General features: G+C 34.3%; 1 protein-coding gene across 1 annotated transcript in view; it reads right to left on the bottom strand.

Moving 5' to 3' along the window:
* The window catches only part of LOC106082115 (homeobox protein homothorax), a 359,165-nt gene that overhangs the window by 181,981 nt on the left and 153,210 nt on the right, over positions 1-23,974 (bottom strand). The window lies entirely within an intron of this gene.

Below are 23,974 nucleotides of genomic sequence, written 5' to 3'. Positions count from 1 at the left end.
CATACCCCAAAAAATGTATTTTTCAAAAAATATTGATGACCACCTTCAATTACAAGACTTTACTCTTTTTTTTTATAACCACCAAAACTTTTTTCCAATTTAAATGCCATAAAATGCCAAAAACAGTTGTTTATGACCACTTTGTAGATTTTTGGTTTAACTACCCAAAAAAAAATAATTTCAACATTGTTGCGTTATGTTGCGTTTTCCCTTCTTCCATTGTAAAGTAAAAACCCCAAAAACGAGTAGGAATCTTTAAACATTTGGCAAACAGGAGGTCTTCTGTTTTCTTGGGAACGCAGTATGTATGAATGACTGGTGGGGTCTTAATGCTTTTTGACTCGTCTCCGCTGGCTGGTTGGTACGTTGTTGGTTGGTATGCAAATGAAAGCACGTTTTTTATCGAGGTGTAATTAATATAATTAAAAATACATTATACAAAAGCGAAACACACAAAAATTACTTTTTAATACAACAAACAATTCAGACAAAAGTACTTAACAAGGTAACAATGGAACGTATGAAAAAAAAAATGTTTTTTTTAAAAGTCTTTAGAAACAAAACAGAAAAAAACGGCAAAGGAACGTTTATGAATTTCAATTAAATTAAAGACAAATTATTTATTTATTGCATTTTTTTCTTCTTTTTGTTTGATGTCTTTCATTTAATATGCCTTATTAAAAGTCCATGTATAAATTTAAATGTCTAGTTATAGTCTAAGCCGTCAATAATTACATTCTAAAGGTGATTATCATTGTGCAGGAAAATGACTTCTTTTATGCAAAGGCCGCCGAAGAAAATGTCAAAATGTCATAGTCAATTGTTGGTAAAAGGGCTATTTTAGTTTCGGACATTGTCTGACGCTCAGTGTGTATGTCTAAGTAAAGCTATAGTCTAGACTTAGTGCCTATACATGGTAGAAAAATAAATGCAGAAAATTATTATGGCCGCTTAGCTTTAAGGCAATGACTGGCGACGGCTATCATGTGTAAACTGAAATTTCTAAGCCTTGCTTCTATGCTACGCTTCAAACTCATGATGGTGGCATACTAATTTTCTCTTTCGCTTTTGAAAACCCCATGGAGGTGGGCAAAGCAAAAACAAGCCAAAAGAAATATGAATTATTAAATAGCTGAGTTAGGTTTGTGGAAGAATGATATTTTCGCTCGAGTCCTCTGCAAGCTTTGGTTTTGAGAGTAGATTTTTGTGTGCTTATTTTTAAACAAAGGCTGCTCATGGGAAACCACAGGAGTTCTGGAAGCCACCGCCGCCGCCACCACAGCCTATATAGCCTCAGTAGTTGGGCAGACTACATAGCGTCTTTGAGGCCTCGATTTAATTTACGCTCTCTAAACATTTACACTAGGTGACAAAAGTCTTTACACTTGAAGTATAAGGATTTAAAAAGTTTATAGTTTGAGGACTTGACAAGTTTTTAAATGTGAAGTTCAAGGAAAAAAGTTCTATCCCACATTTTGAGGACTTGAGGAGTCCGAAGTTTGAGGACTTGACAAGTCTGAAGTTTGAGGACTTGACAAGTCTGAAGTTTGGAGACTAAAAATGCCCAAAGTTTGAGGACTGGACCAGTTCATAACTTGAGCAGAAGTCCATAACTTGAGGACAAGTCCATAACTTGAGAAAACGTCCATAACTTGAGGAAAAGTCCTTAACTTGAGGACAAGTCCATAACTTGAGGAAAAGTCCATAACTTGAGCACAAGTCCATAACTTGACGACAAGTCCATAACTTGAGTCCATAACTTGAGCACAAGTCCATAACTTGAGGAAAAGTCCATAACTTGAGCACAAGTCGATAAGTTGAGGACAAGTCCATAACTTGAAGACAAGTCCATAACTTGAAGACAAGTCCATAACTTGAAGACAAGTCCATAACTTGAGGAGAAGTCCATAACTTGAGAAGAAGTCAATAACTTGAGGACAATTCCATAACTTGAGGACAAGTCCAAAACTTGAGCACAAGTCCATAACTTGAGGACAAGTGCATAACTTGAGGAAAAGTCCATAACTTAAGGACAAGTGCATAATTTGAGGACAAGTCCATAGCATAAGGACTTGAAAAATCCAAAATTTGAAGGCTTGATCTTCACGAAGTCTGAGGACTTCACCAGTTCGAAATTTAAAATTTTACCAATCCGCAATTTAAGGACTTGAGAAGTCCAACGTTTGAGGACTTGATCAGTACGAAGTTTGAGGACTTGACAAGTTTGGAGTTTGAGGACTTTAAAAATTCGAAATTTTAGTGCTTGACAAGTCTGTACTTTGAGGGCTTGAGAGGTCCAACGTTTGAGGACTTGACCAGTACGAAATTTAAGGACTTGACGAGTATCTGGTTTTAAAGCTTGACAAATTCGAAGTTTGAGGACTTGATGAAGGGGGTATGGAGTTTCATGACTAGACAAGTCAGTTTTTGGAGAACATGCAAAATCCGAAGTTTGAGGACTTGACTTCTCTATAGTTTGGGGACTTGAAAATTCCTATGTTTGAGCACTTTACCAGTGCGAAATTTTAAGGACTTGACCAGTACGAAATTTGGAGATTTGACGAGTGCATGATTTGAGTACTTGACAAGTTCATGGTTTGACGAATTGAAAATTCCAAAGGTTAAGGACTTGATAAGTCCGAAGTTTGAGGACTTCACAAGTCCGTAGCTTGAGGACTTGACCAGTTAGAAGTTTGAGGACTTGATAAGGCCGTAGTTTTAAAACTTGACCAGTACAAAGTTTGAAGACTTCACAAGTCCGTAGTTTGAGGACTGGACCAGTATGAATTTGAAAACTTGGCCAGTACGAAGTTTGTGGAGGATAAGTGAGAAGTTTGAAGACTTCACAAGCCCGTGGCTTGTGGACTTTACAAGTCCGAAGTCTGAGGACTTAACTAATGAGAAGTTTGAGGACTTGACTAATAAGAACTTTGAGGACTTAACAAGTGCGTAGCTTGAGGACTTGACAAGACCGTAAATTTAAAACTTAACCAGTACGAAGTTTGAGGACTTCACAAGTCCGCAGTTTGAGGACTTTACCAGTACGAATTAAAGGACTTGACCAGTACGAAGTTTGAGGACATTAAAAATTCCAAAAATTTAGGAATAGAAAAGTAAGAAGTTTGAACACTTCACAAACCCGTAGCTTGTCCACTTTACAAATCAGAACTCTGAGGACTTGACCAATAAAAAGTTTGAGGACTTAACAAGTCCTTAGTTTTAGGACTTGATCAGATGAAAGTTTGAGGACTTGACAAAACTGTTCTTCCGTTATGTGTTGTGGGGAAATACTTATTAGTTCCGATATTAGAGATAGTTGCGGAGTATGATTAAAAAAAAAAAAATTGAGGACTTGACGGAAAAAAATCAGAAAATCAGGTCCTCAAACTTTGGAAAAAAAATTATACCTAAGTTTGGAGACTTAACAAATGGACGATTAAAGGTAAATCAGTACCTTTTGTGAGTTTTGTGAAACTTTTTTTTGGAGATTGTTGCGTATTGACTTTTTGGGAACTATCTACCACCATGTTTGAGGACTTGACAGTGAAATGCGTCAAACAATCGAGTCTTTGGTTTACATTAAGAAAGCTAAACCATTTTTCAAGCTAATTACAAATGTTTCCCTATGTAGACTTTTGTAACCCAGTGTATATGTTGATGTTATTATTCTTTCTTTTTTTCAAAATATACAATTGAATTTCCAGGTTTGCTGCTCAAATGTATAAATATAAATTTTAAAGCTTCTTGGCTTTTTGTTTTTAATTTTTTTTAAAAATTAAAAAAAAAGACAGGCAACAACTTCTTTGGTGTTTTTATTTTCTTTTTTTTTTTGGGTCTATAAGCAATATGGTCTTTGTTCGATTAACAAACGGTTTGCGGACTGAGTTTCTTGGCTTTGACTGACTGACTGACTGACGGACACACTGACTGTATGGCATGGCTTTCAAAAAGTGCGTGCTGTGAATTTTATTAAATATGAGGGAATATTTTTGTTGAATTAAAAAAAAAATAAAATAAAAGCACACCAAGCATACGGTTGACATTTTTCCCAAAGCCTTGAATTTTAAAATAGTTCGGTTTTGAATAATACCCAGCAAACATAGAAAAACCAAAATAAGAAGAAAAGAACAGAACAGAAAATCTTAGAAACCCTTACATATAAAAAAAATTTTAATTTTTATGGCTTTTCTCCCCCCTTTTATTGCAAGAGTTCACTCATAGCCTTCAAGTGTTTTCTTATCTCTTTGCCTTTTAAATTGGCCTCTTTTCCCTGCATGTGTTATTCATTTTCACTTAATTGTTAATTATTTTCATCTATTCTTTACCCTTTAAAAAGTAAAATTTTATTATATATTTTTTTTTAATTTTTTACTACTTGCGTATCTTGGGTGGCAGACAAGTTCAAAGCTTTCTCGCCATAAATGATCAATCGATTTCCATTGACCCCTTGAAAATAATAAACAAATAATTAAAATCCCTATACGAAAAAGAAATATATAAAAAAATTTTTATGAGGTATAAAATGATCGATTAAAATAACATAAAAATGATATTCCATAATGATTTTCAAGTGGAGTCATCTGAGTAAATCGAATCGTAAAAAAAAAAAAAAAATTTTAATTGATCCCAATTGAGTTTTTTAGGGCTATGCTTTATCTTTGCTTTATGGCTTTAAAAAGCATTTAAAATTATTCCCCCAAGTATTGTTTAAAAAATGTTTTGGCTTTATAGGGCCAACAATAGGAAAATCAATTGAATGGGTTGGGAAAGGGTTATAAAGGGTGATTTTTTTGAGGTTAGGATTTCCATGCATTAGTATTTGACAGATCACGTGGGATTTCAGACATGGTGTCAAAGAGAAAGATGCTCAGTATGCTTTGACATTTCATCATGAATAGACTTACTAACGAGAAACGCTTGCAAATCATTGAATTTTATTACCAAAATCAGTGTTCGGTTCGAAATGTGTTCATTCACCGTAACGTTGCGTCCAACAGCATCTTTGAAAAAATACGGTCCAATGATTCCACCAGCGTACAAACCACACCAAACAGTGCATTTTTCGGGATGCATGGGCAGTTCTTGAACGGCTTCTGGTTGCTCTTCACTCTAAATGCGGCAATTTTGCTTATTTACGTAGCCATTCAACCAGAAATGAGCCTCATCGCTGAACGGTGAATGAACACATTTCGAACCGAACACTGATTTTGGTAATAAAATTCAATGATTTGCAAGCGTTGCTCGTTAGTAAGTCTATTCATGATGAAATGTCAAAGCATACTGAGCATCTTTCTCTTTGACACCATGTCTGAAATCCCACGTGATCTGTCAAATACTAATGCATGAAAATCCTAACCTCAAAAAAATCACCCTTTATAAATTTGTTAGAGAAGAGCTTTTGTGGAACAGCTTTTCACAAAACAAAAATAATAAAATTATAGGAAAAATATTACAACCATTTTTAGGGACTTGACTGTAGAATACAACACAAAATTAGGTCCTCAAACTTTCCAATGAAGTTCTTATCCTATGTTTGACCTCTTTATAAACGCGCGATTAACGATATATAAGAACCTTTTTGGAATTTGTAGAAATTTTTTAAAAAGTATCTACCATCACGACTGTAAAATTCAAGTCCTCAAACTACGTTGCGAATTTCACACCTAAGTTTGAGGACTTGTCAAATGAATGATTTAAGGTAAATCAGTTCCTTTATGCGTTATGGGACATTTTGTATTAGAACGGATCTTAAAGATTGCTGTGTATGAAAATTTTGGAACATTTTGTACTACCATTTTTGAGGACTTGACAGTAAAAAAATTAGAAAATCAGGTCCTCAAACTTTGCAATAAAGCTCTTACCAAAGTTTGGAATCTTGACAAATAGACGATTAAAGGTAAGTCAGTACCTTTGTGAGTTGTGGAATTCTTTCTTCGAACAACTTTCAGAGATTGTTGCATAGTGACAATTAGGAAAATTATTTACGACCATATAATCAGGTCCTCAAACTTTGCAATAAAGCTCCTACCTAAGTTTGGAAACTTGACAAATAGACGATTAAAGGTAAGTCAGCACCTTTGTGAGTTGTGGAATTCTTTCTTAGAACAACTTTTAATGATTGTTGCATAGTGACATTTAAGAAAATTATTTACCACCATATTTGAGGACTTGATAGGGAAATGCGTCAGAAAATCAAGTCCTCAAAGTTGGTATTCATATTCGCATTTAAGTTTAAGGACTTGACAAATAGACGAATAAAGGTTAATAAATAGCTTTTTGAGTTATTGGTAAGTCCTTATTAGAATATTTGAAGACTTGATAGTGAAATGCGTCAGAAAATCAAGTCCTCAAAGTTGGTATTCGCATTCGTACCTAAGTTTAAGGACTTGACAAATAGACGATTAAAGGTTAATAAATAGATTTTTGAGTTATTTGGAAGTCCATGATAGAATATTTGAGGACTTGATACTGAAATGCGTCAGAAAATCAAGTCCTCAAAGTTGGTATTTGCATTCGTACCTAAGTTTAAGGACTTGACAAATAGACGATTAAAGGTTAATAAATAGCTTTTTGAGTTATTGGGAAGTTCTTTTTAGAATATTTGAGGACCTGATAGTAAAATGCGTCAGAAAATCAAGTCCTCAAAGTTGGTATTTATACTCGCACCTAAGTTTAAGGACTTGACAAATAGACGATTAAAGGTTAATAAATAGCTTTTTGAGTTATTAGGAAGTCCATAATAGAATATTTGAAGACTTGATAGTGAAATGCGTCAGAAAATCAAGTCCTCAAAGTTGGTATTCATATTCGCACCTAAGTTTAAGGACTTGACAAATAGACAATTAAAGGTTAATAAATAGCTTTTTGAATTATTGGGAAGTCCTTTTTAGTATATTTGAGGACTTGATAGTGAAATGCGTCAGAAAATCAAGTCCTCAAAGTTGGTATTCATACTCGCACCTAAGTTTAAAGACTTGATAAATAGAGGATTAAAGGTTAATAAATAGCTTTTTGAGTTATTGGAAAGTCCTTATTAGAATAGTTGTGAAGAAAATTTTCAAAAAAGGATTTTTCACTAAAATCTATTCCTCAATCTTTGGTGGGAAATTTACAACGAAGTTGACAAATGGGCTATTAAAATTTTAGAAAATATTATGTCACCATGTTTGAAAACTTCACAGTAGAACAAATCAAGTCCTCAAACTGCGTAGTGAATTTCTGCGCCTAAGTTCTAGGACTGGACAAATGGTTATTCAATACCTTTATAAGTCTTAAAAAATTATCTACTACCATGTTTGAGGACTTGATACTAAAATAAGTCAGACTTTGTAGCGAATTTCGCACCCACGTTCGAGAATTTAACAAATGGACATTTTAAAAAGTTATGTACCACCAGCCTTTTTCTTAGCTCATCATCCAGTAGCCTTATCACCCCATATTTAAATTTGCAAAATTTTCCCACCATCATTTTTTCCCTTCCTTCCCATAAAATATCAAAAAATCACTTACCACCTACAAAAATTAAATGAAATTTGATATAACAAGCACTCGCTTCGCAAATATATCTCCCCTTAATGTCACAAGATCTTAGGAATTTATTTCCCCACTACTCGACAACGTCATTGTCCTCCTCCTTCTGCACATCTGATCTCTAATAACACCAGCCAATTATAAAGCCTATACTTAAATAGGCGAAAAATTATACATCATTGCTTAGAGCCCAAGAGTGGAGAGAAAAACAAAACAAAAGCACGTTTGGCAAACGCCAACGTAGTACCACACCTTTCCATCATCCTGCCTGGGTGACGAGGTTTGGGTGTTAACGAACACACAACAACAATAACAACAGGAAACAAAATTGAAATAACAACATACTTGAAATCAACACACAAAGAGCTGCGGGAACCACAGTTGTACTCTGAACAATTACCAACAACAAACAATGCCAGAACACACCAGAAATACAAACAAATTAACAACAAGTCCTGCGGAATTGTAAGCCATCCTGTGCTGGGGCGGCCAAGCGAAAATGACGCTGAGGCGACAGAAAATGCACAGAGAAAAATCAAGCTTACGCCATATAAAAAAAAACAATTCAAATAGGTTTGAAACAACATGGTCGCAGAGACACTGATGATGCAATGACATGTTTTAACCTAAATGCACCCAGAAGGTGATGACCTGGGTTAGTAGCTTGAGTTGAGAATTTAAACTTTTTTTTTAATTTTTGTTTAGTCTTTAGCGTGTTTTGTTTTTATTTTTCTCCATGTACTTGAGGGTGAATTATCATTCTGAACTTTGGCGAGCGTGTGCTTGTGTGGGTTCAAGCATGAGTGCAGTGTGCTGTTGGGAGTTGCTTTGAAAACGCAAGGCGTCAGCAAACATACGCAAATACCCAAAGGACATAAGCTTAAACGAACGTCAAACTGAAAATGATTATTTGAGAGATGGTAAGATGAGGCGAAGCAGGACGACGGTGTGACGTTTTACTGTTGGCTGGCTGTCTGTGCCACACACTCATTCAACCCCAGGCAAGGACTATGACAAATGCCGTACGCGCTAAGTGTGTGATGTGTAAGTGACATCAAAAAATCAAATAGAGAAATTGTGTTTTCCTTTTGGGCCCAAAAGTCCAAAGAGTCCTTCTTCTTCCCACACACACAGGGATGGCATGTTTTCAAATAACACAGCAAAACACTTAAGAGTCATAGAATTTCTTCTTTTTTTTTTTTTTGCCATGCCAGAGGATTTTCGAAGGGTGCCTTAACCAAAATGAGAATAAAATATTTCCAACGATAATTTGATTGTTTTGCCATTTGATGAGAATGTGCAACTTCCGAAGGGGTGGTCATCAAACACAAATTACAGAACAGACACTATAATCATTTTTGGTTGAACGTGTGCCTTTACCTTCTGCTACTGCTTAGAGGCATTAAGCTACTCCACTTTGGCTAGTACTTAAGGGTTTCGTACCCCCCATCAAAAAAAAAAAAAAAAAAAAAATACTTAATGATTATATAGAACACAAAGTGACAATTATCTGGTTGGCGAGTGTGTGTGTGCCAGAAAGAGAATATTATTAACAAGTCTGATGAGAACTGGATAACTTAGATATACAAGGTGTTGGCTGGAATATTTGTCTTTGTCCATAAGGAAATCTCACAAAGTTAATTCAAAAAGTATGGGAAAACAGTAAAACCCTGTAATCATCATTATCTTCATCATAGAGGAATGACCCTTGACAAATTTGAAGCAGCTCATTAAATAGGGATTTATGCCAAAAGCTTAAGAAAAATATTAAAAAAATAGTGGTGAAGATTAAATGCTTCTTAAATTGAGTTTTTCGCCAAATGTGTGAAGTTATTTGCAAACTTTTTAACCAAAAGTAATTAAATGTTTTTATATTTCCCGCCCCTCTCCTTTTCTCACTCTATCTATAGTTTAGGAAAAACAAAATGACACCCTAGAGCGTAAAACTTTATCAAAAGTTTGTAGTTTATTTCTTGTAACTCTTCTTATAATGACCATAGTGATGATGGTGATGATGATGACCATTACTTAAGAAATTACTTGTCCAAATGTCTGTGCTATGCTTTTTTTCTTACTTGCTTAAGGAAAAAATATTGTTATTCAATAAAGAGTGTTTTGCAAACAAAACTTGGAGTTTTTCCCTACTACTTTCATTTGGAAGATTTGTGGATTTGGAACAAAGACAAAGTTGGAAAAACAATAGTAGGGGAAGTAAAATATATGCCCATTACTTTAGAGTAAAGTTTATGATATACTATTTATGACAAAGAAAAAGAATCAAGTTTTGTTCTCAATAAATTTTTTGTCGAAAAATGACAAGGAAAAAGAATCAATTTTTGTTCTCAATAAATTTTTTGTCGAAAAATGTTCTACGGCATTGTTTTACCACCAAAAGGAATCAGTTTTTGTTCTCAATAAATTTTAATTGTTTGATAATCTATAACAGTTTAGGTTTTAATATCTTGCGCCTTTGCCTCCAAGGTATAAAAACATTATTTAAGGACCTTACTCCATGAAATTCTGAGTCCATATAACCATGTCCAGCTATACATAGCACAGGCTTAATTTTAGACGATTAAAGCTAGCTAACAATCTTCTAAGGGGAAGTGACCAAAAGCATCAGTTTTTGTTCTCAATGAATTTCAATTGTTTTTAGACCCCTCCGCTTTTGACTGAGGGGGCTAAGAACATAATCATTCCGTTTATTTGAGGATCTAACTCCATAGACGATGTAACCCTATCCATCGGTATATAGTAAGCATGTTCACTTTTATAAGAGTAAGGCTAGCATATGAACCTTCCAAGGGGAAGGTATCGAAGGAATCAGTTTTTGTTCTCAATAAAATTCAATTGTTGTTAGTTTGATTTTTGTACCCTCCGATTGATAGTTTGATCTTTGTACCCTCCGATTTTAGCTGAGGCGTCTAAGAACTTTGTCATTCCATTGCTAACAGGAATATAAGCTAGCCCCATTTGAAAGTTTTCGTATTTGCTACAGACGAACGGACGTGCTGACTTGGCTACATCAACTCAGTACTTTATGGCGGTACTAAATACTGAGTTGATGTTATCAAGTCAGTACGTCCGTCCGTCTGTAGCAAGTACGATAAATTTCATAAGGGACTAGCTAATATTCCTGTTAGGGGAAGGGAACCAAATGTCCTCTGTAGGATGAACGTCTAGTCAATGTTGCCATGTCGGATCATTTCATCAGTCCGTCCTTTCCTAGCAAGCAAATAAAATGCAAATTTGCCCATAAACATTCCATTAAGGAACAGGGGAAAACTTCTCACATATCAATAAGTGCTGTCCGAATCAAGTTCAAGTCCAATTATAAGGGATCTCCTTATTATAGCAGAGTCAGAACGGCGTGTCGCAAAGCGAAACATCTTTAAGAAGAAGTTTTAACATGGCTTCTATGCATAGTACCTCGCAAAATTTCGCCACCATTACGAAGGGAAAACCACCTCTGAAACTTGTTTTCTGATTCTGCGAGGAGGGTATTAAGAGTGATTGTATGAAGGAGATATGTATAACCTATCGGCGCACCAGCGAGTGCAGGAAATGCAGACAACGGCAAGACAATGGAACACTCCCCTTGCGAATGCCCAATTTTTTGCTAGGCAACTAACGTAATGCCAATCTAAAACCAACTCCAGGGAATTGAATGTAAGAGGATTTAGGAATATGTGAGGGGACAGAATTCCGGAGATAGTCTTTTAAAGTTTCCTTGAGTATAGTTAGAGCCCGCAACAAATCGAGTTCAGGGATGCGAATGCAAGACATGGAATGGTTTAAATGCCATACTGACTTATTCAACCTAATTTAAGGCTAGGCAACCGAAAGTTTGTACAAACTGCAACCAACATAGAATGTAAGAGGTTTAAAGAATATGTTAAGAGTACAGCACCCCTACACTGTTTTTTAGAGGTTTATTTTGGAGGTTTAAAACTACCAATCTTTTCAACCAAAAATAAGGCATTCCAGTTGAAATTTTATACAAATGATGTGTTTGGAGCACCAACCGATTAAGTATTAGTAAATATGGTCTAAATCGCCTCATAAACGGATGTAGCTTCCATAAAAGTTATTCTATCGATAAGATTCAGAACAATCCAGTTTAACCAATTAGCCTTTTTTCTGAACTTGGGGAAATCAAGTTTCCTTTCCCTAATAAGCCAATAAACCCATAAATCATTTTAATAGTTAGGCTTTTTTATAATATTGCCTTTACACAATTAGCCAACAATGATTTGAGGTTAAGAAAATCTTAGGAAATAATATTCAATGGCGCTGTTTATATACAGTATTGAAGAAATTAGCAGTGTAATCTCCATAATCTGATGTAATACTTGGGGTTAATTTTATCACAATTAAATAAAGGCTAGCTTTAGGTTGAAAAATAGAATTTTGATAGCTCTGTGGAAGTAAAATAGTCAAAAATATTCAAGGTGTAGAATATCATTCCAGGTTAGGTTAGTTTATAATGGCAGTCTGAGCCATTCTCATTGAAAACCGCAGAAACCACAGACCAGGAAGATTTTTCGAAATATGTATGGACCGGTTTGCATTGATGGAGAATATCATATGAGCTGTAGTTAAATATATCAAAATATAACGGAACTGTAGGACGGTCAGACGGACGGACATAGTTCACGATGGTGGCGATGAGATAATGAAACCCAATTATCGAAACGCGTCCACCAGTGGGGTGACATGTGTCCTGCCTTGTCTGAGGAACTGGCAATTTATTTTCTTCAATACTCAGTTATCAATCTCTCCCTTGGATGTTGCATTCGCTTGGTCATTAAGCTCGACTTGAAAGACAATGAACAATATTAAAAAAGGTCACGTACAAACTATTGGGAAATTAAAGTTATGTGATGTTTTTTTGAATCATTTTGTGTGAGAAGTTTTTTTTTACGAATCTCCTTATATGTAGATTATATCTAATATTAAATAAATATTCATCAAAATATGATACAGGTATACATAGAAGGTTGTTAAAAAGCTAGGATTCCTTTTTTAAGTATTCACCTATAAAGTTTAAAAATACCTAGAAATTCTCAAAACTCATTTTTAGTATTTTGTTTGATCTTTTTACTAATGTTGCATTTTTTTTTTTTCTTTTTCAGATTTTTCCATTCCTGCTCACAAAAATTAATCAATTTTTGTTCTCAATAAATTTCAAAACCTAAACACTCCAATTATAATCACTATAATCAAAGCCCTTAAACTCTTTCCTAACTCCACATCTTCCGCAGCTTTCTTTCATATTCAATCATTTAATGCTTCACGCTTATTAATGGCACTATTAAATAGATTATATATGGAAGCCAAAAGCCAAAACGCATCATAAAAATTTCTAAATTATTATTACTCCCCGTTAATAAAGCTACGCATTTCAAATTTCTTATGATCCATTCAGGGATGTGATTGAAAGTAAAAGAAAACAAAAATTCAAAAACTGAGGCAGTATAAAGAGTTGTTTGCCATTATTCGCCCCACTAGAATTTTTAACGATCATTTAACACACTCTCCAAAGTTTTTATAGAGCGCAAAACAAAGCAAACTCAGACTGCCTTCTTTACATATCTCTGTTGTAGTCTAGCAGTATGATAGATTTTTTATGACTTGTAATGATTTGTGAAGAATGCAAAAAAAAAATTGTTAAAACTCAAAAAAAAAACCCAAACTGTTATGCATGATTTCATAAGCGGAAAAAATGATTACTGGGACAGCTGAGCTGAGCAAAAATTCCATTCCGTTTTTCATTCATAAAGATAAGGTTAAGGTGATTGTTTGTGTACTCCCTTAGACTCAGGCTCTTTAGATTTTGGTGAAAACACAAGCAAGGTAATTTAATATGCTTGGCGGCTTTTTAAAACATACTGGGGCCTTCTGTTAAGCTTAATAAAATTTATAAGCACCAACACAGCAAGTGCTAAAAGAATGCCTTGTATAATCCTTTCAAAAAGTGTTACAAAGTCTACTTTAAGTCTTTCACCCAAACCAAAAAAAAAAAAGTTTATGTACCGCCTTTTGGCAACCTTAAAAGGCCGACTTTGGTTTTTTTTGAAAAATTTTCAAGCTTCATTGCAAATAAAGGATTTCAGCAGCCTATCAAATTACCTTGAGAAAAAATATTTGTTGTTTTTTTCTTACTCCAAGAAGATATAGTTTTTTGTTATAGAAATTTTATATATAACACTCAACACGTGGAAGTGTTGTCGTCGGTACCTGCCTTTCTTCTGTTGCCCCTTTGGACTTTTAATTAATAACTTATCAATTAATATAAATTAAGTTATCAAATTGCATCTTAAGCCAGCCAATCAGACTGGCAGGCAACTTGTTTCGTTGTACCTACATTCTTTTTTTGGTCTTCAATACATCAAAGCAAAAGCGTTTAGTGTGGCGTTTTTTGGTTTGGTTTTGTCTTTGTAAATAGGAACTTATCAGGTAACATGTTGTTCTGCTACAATTATTATATATGTATACCAAGCTTTTGCCCGGGAAGCATTTTTTTCAACATTGATAACTTTGTTGTAAGTAATTTTCATTGGAGTATTATTGAAATTATTTCTATATATTAATTGCTGCGTTTATCATCATCTTTGCATGTTTTCTAGCAATTATTACCAACTAATCGAGCAAGCTGCTCTGAATGAAAATAGCATGGCATATTAGTTACTAAGAAGAAGAAGAAGAAGAAGAGTGAAGAATATGACTTGAAGTGAAACTAAAACAAATATTCAAATTAAAATGCATTAGAATAAATTACAACAGACATCAGTGGAATACCTATGAAGCTATTTTAGCTGCCATGTCATGAAATCGAAACGAATAGTATTTTAGATAGACAGATAAATAAACAACTATTGCAAGCATTTAAGTAATTTTCCTAGCATATTATGAATTAAAATAATTGAAATGCCTAGGAAGTGAACTTGAACTTTGGTCAAGTGGTCATTCAGAAAAAAAAACACAAAAATATAAAAGAAAACATCAAGGCTGGAGGAGGTTTTGGTGGAAATTGTCCCCTATTTGGGTTGCCTTCCATGGAACAGGAATCAATTTTTGTTCTCAATAAATTTCATTCAATTAAACTATTAGAACTAGTACTAGAACTACCTAGTAAGATTTTTATAACCACAATATTTTAAAAAAATTCTTAACATTTTCAGTTGCTTAATCAATAAAATATACACTTGTAGCAAAAGACAAAATATTTAACAGTTTGAAGTTTAAGATCAGTAAACAGTTTTTGTTCTCAACAAATGCTAAGAATTTTACAACAACAACTGAAGAGGATTTCTCAGGAAACGCATACATCATTTACCTCCACTAGCAGCCTTTATCTTACGCTCTTCAAAAGATATATTCGGAAATAATATTTTTGGACGAAGGCCCAATTTGTTCTCTCAATGAACTTTTTTCAAGTTTTCGAGGTAAAAAATCAGAGTAAACATCAAAGAACATTCATTTTTTGTGCTTAAAAATTTTAAGAATTTTAATAACCAAGGATTCCTATAGTTGATCTCTAATTGTTGTCAAGGAAGAATTAACTCATCAGCTTATTTTTGGGGAAGTTATCCCCTATTTGGTTGCCTTGCGTGCAAAAGAATCAATCAATTTGTGTTCTCAATAAAGTTCACTTAATAAAGCTGACGGAAAAACTCGAAGAACAAGATCATGGGTAAGATTTGTATACCCGCAGTATCGCAAAGAAATTCCTTAACTTTTAGGTTGCTATTGACATAAGCTACTGAAAAATTATTCAACAGCGTAATACAAACAGTTTAAGTCAATTACAGCTTGCAGCCAAAAACAAAATATTGAACTCTTCAGATAAAGTGACGTCATGCGAACAGCTGAGTACAATTTTTTTTTTACTTTTGTTTTGATTTTGCATTAAATCTATATGTCAAAGGCTTGATGACACAGCTGTGATTTTTTCTAAAATCTATTTGTTCTCATATTCCACACATAAGCAACAAAACTGTGTTGTAATGATGAAAATACAAATATAGAACACAATTGAAGAAGATAAGTTGTAAAACAAAGTTTATTTCTAAAACCACTTTGACATTTCAATTTACGGTATTTGCCACTCAAGGTAGTATCATTGGGGGTGGATTTTTGTTGTTGTGCTAATGATGATACCTCATTATTGTACCATGGGAGATTAATATCGGTAAACAGTTTTTGGAAGAAGAATCAATTTTTGTTCTCAATAAAGGTTAAGAATTTTAATACGCAAAGGATCTCAGCAACTGAATAGGATTTCTCTCCATTTAACTCAACTTGTAGCCTCTTACCTTATACTCTTCAAAGGATATGTCCTTTCCCTGTTCCCTTCTTACTTTACTTTAATTGGCTAGGACAGAACATCTTTCCCATTAACCAAACTTAGGAAAGCGTTCCAAGCATCTCGATCTTCTGAGCTTCTTCTAAAATCTCTGACACCAAATTTCGAAATGTCTTTCACCACTTGATCTTTCCATCGGGCTGGCGTATTCCACCATGATCGCTTGTAAGGACTTCCTCGCGGGATAATATATTCCAGAATAATATTTTCGGACGAAGACTCGATTTTTGCTCGCAATAGATTTTGTAGTTTTGTCTTTTTTTTATATCTACCACCATAGGATGGGGGTTTACTTATCTAGTATAAGGAAGTCAATGCGAACCTATGCTTTGCTTTATTCCCCAACAGACTATTTTATTGTTGCTAATATCAAAAAGGAATCAATTTTTGTTCTCAATAAAATAAACTCAGAATCAGTTAAATGGATACAAAAATGTATGATTAAAGATAGATCATAAGGGAGAGGGGAGAGGCAAAGCAACTATTTGATATATTTTCTTTCCCTACCCCCCCTTCCCCCATAATCATATTATGAATTAAAATAATTGTTATGCCCACAACGTGAACTTGAACTTTAATCGGCATATTCATTCAATAAAACTGTTGCCGCCAATGATCAGTTCTCCTTTTAAAAACAAATCTTAAGGGACCATTTTTTTTGTGTTCCTATCAGCTCTTGGGCTTTTAAAAGGCATACAAAAACATGAAACAATTTATTTGTCTCCCTTGCAGCTAAAGACCAATAAAGTGATCAACTTTTTGATACAAAATAGTTTTTTTTTTTCAAAAACTGCCAACAAAAGTCTAAGACTTCTTTTGCACGTCAAAAAGAACTTCAAAGTTTAGATATGTATTGCTTTAGGTTGTTATATATGTTTTCCAATCCAATGGCTGGCTGGCTCTTTCTCTTTCAACAATGTCTACGGTGGTGCCATTTGGTTCTTTGGTGAGTTTCAATTTCATTTCCATTATTTGTATCTTGTTATCTTTAACAATTTAGTCACGTTTATTTGGTGCTCTCTACAGCGCCCTCCCCCCCTCAAAACACTAGCTGCCTATGCTTACAGTTGTCCTCAGCTATAGTCATCACCAGTGTCTTAAGAAAGGACTGTTGTAGGGGGGGTTCTGGGACTTTATACCGAAACAAAAAGGTTGCAAATTATTTATTTATAAACTTTAAATGCTGACTAAAGACACTTGTAGTCACTGCTCTCAGCTCCTCACAAGCCTCAAAGGTAGTGGAGTGATGATGATGATGATGGTGATGGTGGGTTGTATGCACGGTACAGTTTACAGAGTAAAAGTGCCTTATCAAAACTGAACTGAGCTGAGCCGAGGTAAACTGACTGAAGACCACATTGATGCATGATGTTTGGCTGGTTGGCATGTTGGCGGCAAGAGCCTGCTTTTCTTCCTTTTTTACCAGCAACTCATGTGACTTTTCCTAAGGGATTTTGGTGTTTGGTATTTAGTGGCTTGCAGCCAGTCCCAAGTGTTGGTATGTCGTACCTCGTCTCATTTTGTAGCCAAGTGAAGTGCCAACAAAAAGTGTGCAGAATTGCTCTTGCTGCTGCTTCTGATGCAGGTGTTTGCTTTTGTTTTAATTTTTAATCATTTTAATAGAACAGTATGAGTTTATTAAATATTTATGGGGTTTGGGAGAGGGAATTTGCCCCATTGCAGCCAATAAAGGCAACAATGGTGGGTGGTGGTGGTGGTTTGACTTTTAAATGAGATATCAATGAAAGCTGCTCAGGAATTTATGAGCGACAACGATATGTACATGTTGTTTACACATGTAGCCAAATTCAATGAAAATTCAATGCGAGAAGCGAGGTAGATTTGTTTTTACACAATCTTTAGCATAATCAATGCAAAATGTATGGCAATATTTGTAAAAGTCAATTGTTGAATAAAATTTTCAATATTGTTTTTATATGCTCGCATTATAAAAATAAACAAAATATCTTTAAAAGTATAAATATTATTTTTTAATAATTAAAAAAAAAAACATTTTTTAATCCATCTTCTTTTTTCTTCTGATTTTTTGCGTTAGGTTTTTTGGTAAAAAAAATTAAAAAAATTTTTAAAAATAAAAAAAGTTTTTTTTTCTTTAAAACAAGTATTTAAAAATCAATTTGTGATCTCAATAAAATTTAAATAATTTAAAAACAAACACAATATCTCACAAAATATTTAAAATATTTTTTACTCATTAAAAAAGAATATTAAAAAAATTGTCTACAAATGTAACTTTTTATAAATAATGTACAATAAATTTGTACACGATTTTTATGTTATTCGATACTATCCTTTCACACCTTGTAATCAATTTTTGATCTCAATAAAATTTGTGTTAATACATATGACAATTGTAAAGCCTTTTTCCTTTAGCTTTTCCCCTTTCTCTGTATCATATGGTTTTTTGTATGGAATTCCATTTTCCTACAAATCATGAGAATTTATTTTCATACTATTCAACGCTTGGGGCTAGGCTTAGCTTGTTAACCAAACCATTACGCCTAGGGGCCTAAAATATTTTGACAAAGGATTGAGGATTACGTCTCATAATAATTCTATAACCCTTGCTTCAGCACTAGTTTAGCCAAGAAAAATAACCTGGGAACTGCATTCGTAGATATGATAAACAATTCCAAAAAACCAGAAATTTATCCTTAAACCACAATTGAAGAAAAAACATAAAACCAAAACAAAGAATTTTCGACACCCCATCAGACAAAACTTGCATTGAACAACAACAATCACAATAGTGATTACCCAGTAAACACTCTTCACTTAAGCCAACAACAAAACAAATTTTACTAACTAATCAAACAAAACCAATAACAGAAAACATACGTTTTATGTCCTACTTAAGGCATCCCTTTGGAATACAAAAACCCTGACTGATATCCTTAAAACAAATAATTAAATCCTTTATATTGTCAGAGTTGTTCTGTGTGTGTGTACTTCATGATTTCACTTACATCAAATATGAGAGCATGCCAAAATCTCTTCTATATTTGGCTATATAGCCAAGAGAGCTTAGGTAGAGAGAGAGAGAGAACAAACTAAAACATGATGATTTGTTTATTTTGATGGATTTGTTTTACAAGGTTTTTTGATGTTGTATTAGCCACCACTGACTACAGCTACATGCCACTCAAACCGTTTTGATTGTGGCCTGGTATGACGAACTGTCTGCTGATGCTTATTCCTGTTCCTGCTATTACAAGTACAATATGTATGAGTTCTTGCTGTATCACCACCATGGCTGATGTTGTTGTCATATTTGTTTTTGAGGTTTCTCTTCACACACTTGGTTGTTGTTTTTGGGGGGGGGCAACAAAAAAAAAAAAATATACCCTGCTTTCATACACACACAACAGACTAAAAAGGGTCTAAGATTTCACTTAAGCTTTTACTGCTGTGTTTGAGAATTAAATATAGAAATCTGAAAGCAAGAACAACAACAACAACAATACACAATACAATAATAATAACAATGGCGTTTATAATATGAAATTACTCCCTTTGAGCTTAATTAAGGTTGTGTACGAATCTCCACTCTCATATTAAAAAAAAAAACACACACACACACACCCAGCCCCCAAACAGAAAGTCCATACAACGACATGCGCAATTCATAATTTGTAGGTAGGTGTTTCGCCTATTGGTGTGGAGAGGGAGTTGAGGTTTATATGGGGGCGAATTGTTAGATGAATGGTTGGTTGGTTTTTGCTTTAGGTTCGTTCGTATATGCATGCCTACTTAAATCTAAACCATATTTGATTACCACCAACTGTAATGCCAGACAGACTCCCTCCCCCCCACCCCCACCACTTTGCAACAATGTTGAACTATTCGATTACCACCGCGAAAACGTAGAAATGACTGACTGAATGACTAACTGTCTGATGGTACATTTTATGTGTTTGTGGATTGGCACCTTTTGAATTTAATTGTGCTCATGGAATTTAATTGTTTTGGTTTGTTTAGCATTCTGCAGCATCCGCATCATTATTTTTATCATCATCATCTCGAAAATCACCTATAATATGGCCAGCCATCAATGAACAAGGAACTAATTTTGCAAATTTAAAGCAATAAAGCCCTCTTGAAGAACAGTTGCCATAAAAAGCATGATGAAAATGATTTATTGAAAAAAAAAACATTAAATGCAATTTTGCAAATGTTGAAAAGTGGTTGAATTTTCAATTGAGTAACACTTTTGAGCTATTCTAATCCTCTACCACTCAATCAGAGAAAGATGCTTTAGAGAACTTTGGATGCAAATCGGATCTTTGGTACTACAAATGATGGCCTTAGACGGTGTCTTCAAAATCTAATCAATTTTTGAACTCAATAACATTTTATATGATCGCAGTCATTTAAAAATATTAAAAAAAAAATTTAATATTCTGCTCTCTTACTAAGCTTGGAAGAGCGAGAGGACTTATCGAATCCTATAACAGAACAAAAGCGTGCTCTACGTCGTAATCAATAGTCGTTTGGCATGTAGACATCTTTGTCAATTTGTCAAAGGTGTTGATGAAGATGATGAAGTGTTGATGAAGATGGCGTTTAAGAAATAGCGATCCACCACGCCATTCAAATTGTTTTGAGAATAGCACACACTTGCCTAACTTCTAAAAGTTCGTTACTAGATATTCTCTATAAAAAATTAATAATAATTTAAAAAAATATTCTTTCAAAAAGAAATCTTTCTTCAAAATTGAAAGAAAATTTGCCAATTCTGATTCTAAATCGTGCAGCGTTCTTGGATATGAGACATATAACTGATGTAAGGAAGAATGCTTTGTTGAAATATGTATGAAAACTTGAACTTTGGGACTATAAGTTAAGTGTTTGAATAAATTCTACGAACTGATGTTATCAATAAAATTTTAAAGGTTATAACTTGTAGATAAAAAAACAAAATGTAAAAATATATTATGAAATATTTTTTTTAACAAATCTTATCATATTGTTATATCAATTAAATTTTAAATATTTAATGAAATTAAACAAAAAAATATAGAATCTAAAAAAAAGTGTTTTTGAACACAAATACTTAAAAAAAGGTTAAAAAGCAACCCTCACTTTTTGTCTTAACTTTTTAAAAAGGATTTTATATTGCTTCCTATTCTACTAATCTAGAAACAAAACCTATTGGTTTCAATTGGAGAAGGAAATCCAATCAAAATGAGGCAACATAAATAAAAGAAGGGCAAAAGAATCAAAAAGACAAATGTTCAAAAAAAAAAAAAATAAAACACCAACACCTGTTTTTAAAATTTTTCGATGACCTGGAGCCAAACCAAGAAGACAAAGTTATGAAATTCCAAAGGTCAACAATAAAATCACAAATATCCTCAATTTAAGTTAGGATTCTCGATATCCGCGCCTAATATGGTTTAATTAGAACTGTATCCCTATATATCCCCCGTATGGATCCATCTCCCGATTTAAGGTCTCAGGCCAATAAAAGCCACATTTATTGCCCGATTTCGCTTAAATAGAACACAGTGAGCTGTACTCAGCCCATTGACGGTCATGTCGACTATGGTTGTAGATCACTCCATTTTTGGGTATGGCTATTATATAGACCCATCTCCAGATAGAAGGGTTTTCACCTATAAATAGCGATTTTGATGAAATTAAGTAGGGTGAGCAAAGCTTAACACCTACACGTCGTCCCCGGAAATGGTGCAACTCGGATATATTTGGATATAACTGCTATACATATTGGTCTCCCGATTTACTGTAACTAAGAATACCTTGCAAGGAGGTTTCTTATTATCACTCTTATAAGTGAACAATATAAACAGTCCTGTAGTCAGATCCTTACTAGGGGACCACAATAAAATACGCAAAAGAGCAAGACCAAAACTCCGACGGAAAGACCAAATGATGAAATTGGGCCCCAAAGCTTGGAGAAGAAGCGCAGAAAATCTGGGAGCTTGGAAATCAATTCAGTTAGTGAAACAAAGGTTCCGCAATGGTTACCTAAAGTTAAAAACAAGTAGGATCGTAACGGCCTTATTCCGAAAACTTAGTGAAGCCTTAAAATAGGTTTATTTGACTGTTCTATAAATGAAAGCTCTCAAACAAACCTATTTAAAACTGCATTAAGTTTTGTGAATATCATTTTAATAGTTTCTGGTGTAAACCAGTTCTTTGAACATCCAAGATTATTAACTTCTTAGTGTAAGCAAACCAATTGGGCTTTACAAAGTTGTAGGGGGAGAAAAGGGGTTTTAAACTAAAGAATATATTTTTCTAAAAGAATCAATTTTTGTTCTCAATAAATTTTTGTAGGTTAAGTACAGTGCGTTCGAAGTAAATTCTCGAGAGACCAAGTGATGACAGACATTGCGAAATTGGGCACCAGAAGTTGAAGAAGAAGGGCAGAAGATCTGGGCGATTGTAAAACAATACCATATTCGGCTTCAGCAATGGTTACCTAAAGTTAAAAAAAGTAGGATCGTAACGGCCTTATTCCGAAAACTTAGTGAAGCCTTAAAATAGGTTTATTTGACCATTCTATAAAGGAAAGCTCTCAAATAAAACTATTTAAATCTACATTAAGTTTTATGAATATCGTTGTAATAGTTTTTGGTGTTAACCAGTTCTTTGAACATCCAAGATTATTAACTTCTTAGTGTAAGCAAACCAATTGGGTTTTACAAAGTTGTAGGAGGAGAAAAGGGGGTTTAAACTATAGAAGACATTTTTCTAAAATAATCAATTTTTGTTCTCAATAAATTTTTGTAGGTTAAGTACAGTGCGTTCGAAGTCAATTCTGGAAAGACCAAGTGATGACAGACATTGCGAAATTGGGCCCCAGAAGTTGAAGAAGAAGGGCAGAGGATCTGGGCGCTTGTAAAACAATTCTATATTCGGCTAGTGGAACAAAGGTTCCGCAATGGTTACCTAAAGTTAAAACAAGTAAAAAGGCGTTAAGTTTGGCCGGGCCGAACTTTGGATACCCACCACCTCGGGTATATATGTAAATCACCTTTCATCAAAATTCGGTGAAAATTTCATACCTTATGTCCCATATCAGTTTCATCAAAATATGTTCCGATTTGGACCAAATACTAATAAGTACACTAGCTATATCTAAAAATAAACCGATCTGAACTATATACGACGCGGATGTCGAAAATCCTAATATAAGTCACTGTGTCAAATTTCAGTGAAATCGGATTATAAATGCGCCTTTTATGGGGCCAAGACTTTAAATCGAGATATCGGTCTTCATGGCAGCTATATCCAAATCTGGACCGATTTGGGCCAAGTTGCATAAAAATGTCGAAGAGCCTAACACAAAGCTCTGTCCTAAATTTTGGCGAAATCGGACAATAAATGCCTCTTTTATTGGCCCAAACCTAAAATCGAGAGATCGGTTTATATGGAAGCTATATTCAAATCTGGACCGATCTGGGCAAAATTGAAGAAGGACGTCGAAGAGCCTAGCCAAACTCACTGTCTCAAATTTCAGCGACATCGGACAATAAATGCGTCTTTTATGGCCCCAAAACCTAAAACCTAGATATCGGTCTATATGGCAGCTATATCCAAATCTGGACCGATCTGTGCGATATTGCAGAAGTATGTCAAGGGGCTTAACTTAACACACTATCCCAAATTTCGGCGACATCGGATAATAAATGAGAATTTTATGGGCCCAAAACCATAAATCAAGAAATCGGTCCATATGGCAGCTATATCCAAATCTGAACCGATCAGGGCCAAATTGAAGAAATATGTCGAAGAGCCTAACACAACTCACTGACCCAAATTTCAGCAAAATCCGACAATAAATGTGGCTTTTATGGGCCTAACACCATAAATCGGAGGATCGATCTATATTGCAGCTATATCCAAATCTGAACCGATCTGAGCCAAATTTACGAAGGATGTCGATGGGCCTTACACAATTCACTGTCCCGAATTTCATCAAAATCGGATAATAAATGTGGCTTTTGTGGGCCTAAGACCCTAAACCGGAGGATCGGTCTATATGGCAGCTATATCCAAATCTGAACCGATCTGGGCCAATTTAACGAA

The sequence above is a fragment of the Stomoxys calcitrans genome, chromosome 2 (genome assembly GCF_963082655.1).
Source record: "Stomoxys calcitrans chromosome 2, idStoCalc2.1, whole genome shotgun sequence".
In the NCBI taxonomy this organism is placed as follows: Eukaryota; Metazoa; Arthropoda; class Insecta; order Diptera; family Muscidae; genus Stomoxys; species Stomoxys calcitrans.
The sequence above is the reverse complement of the archived record's forward strand: the minus strand, read 5'-3'. Positions and strand labels throughout refer to the sequence as shown.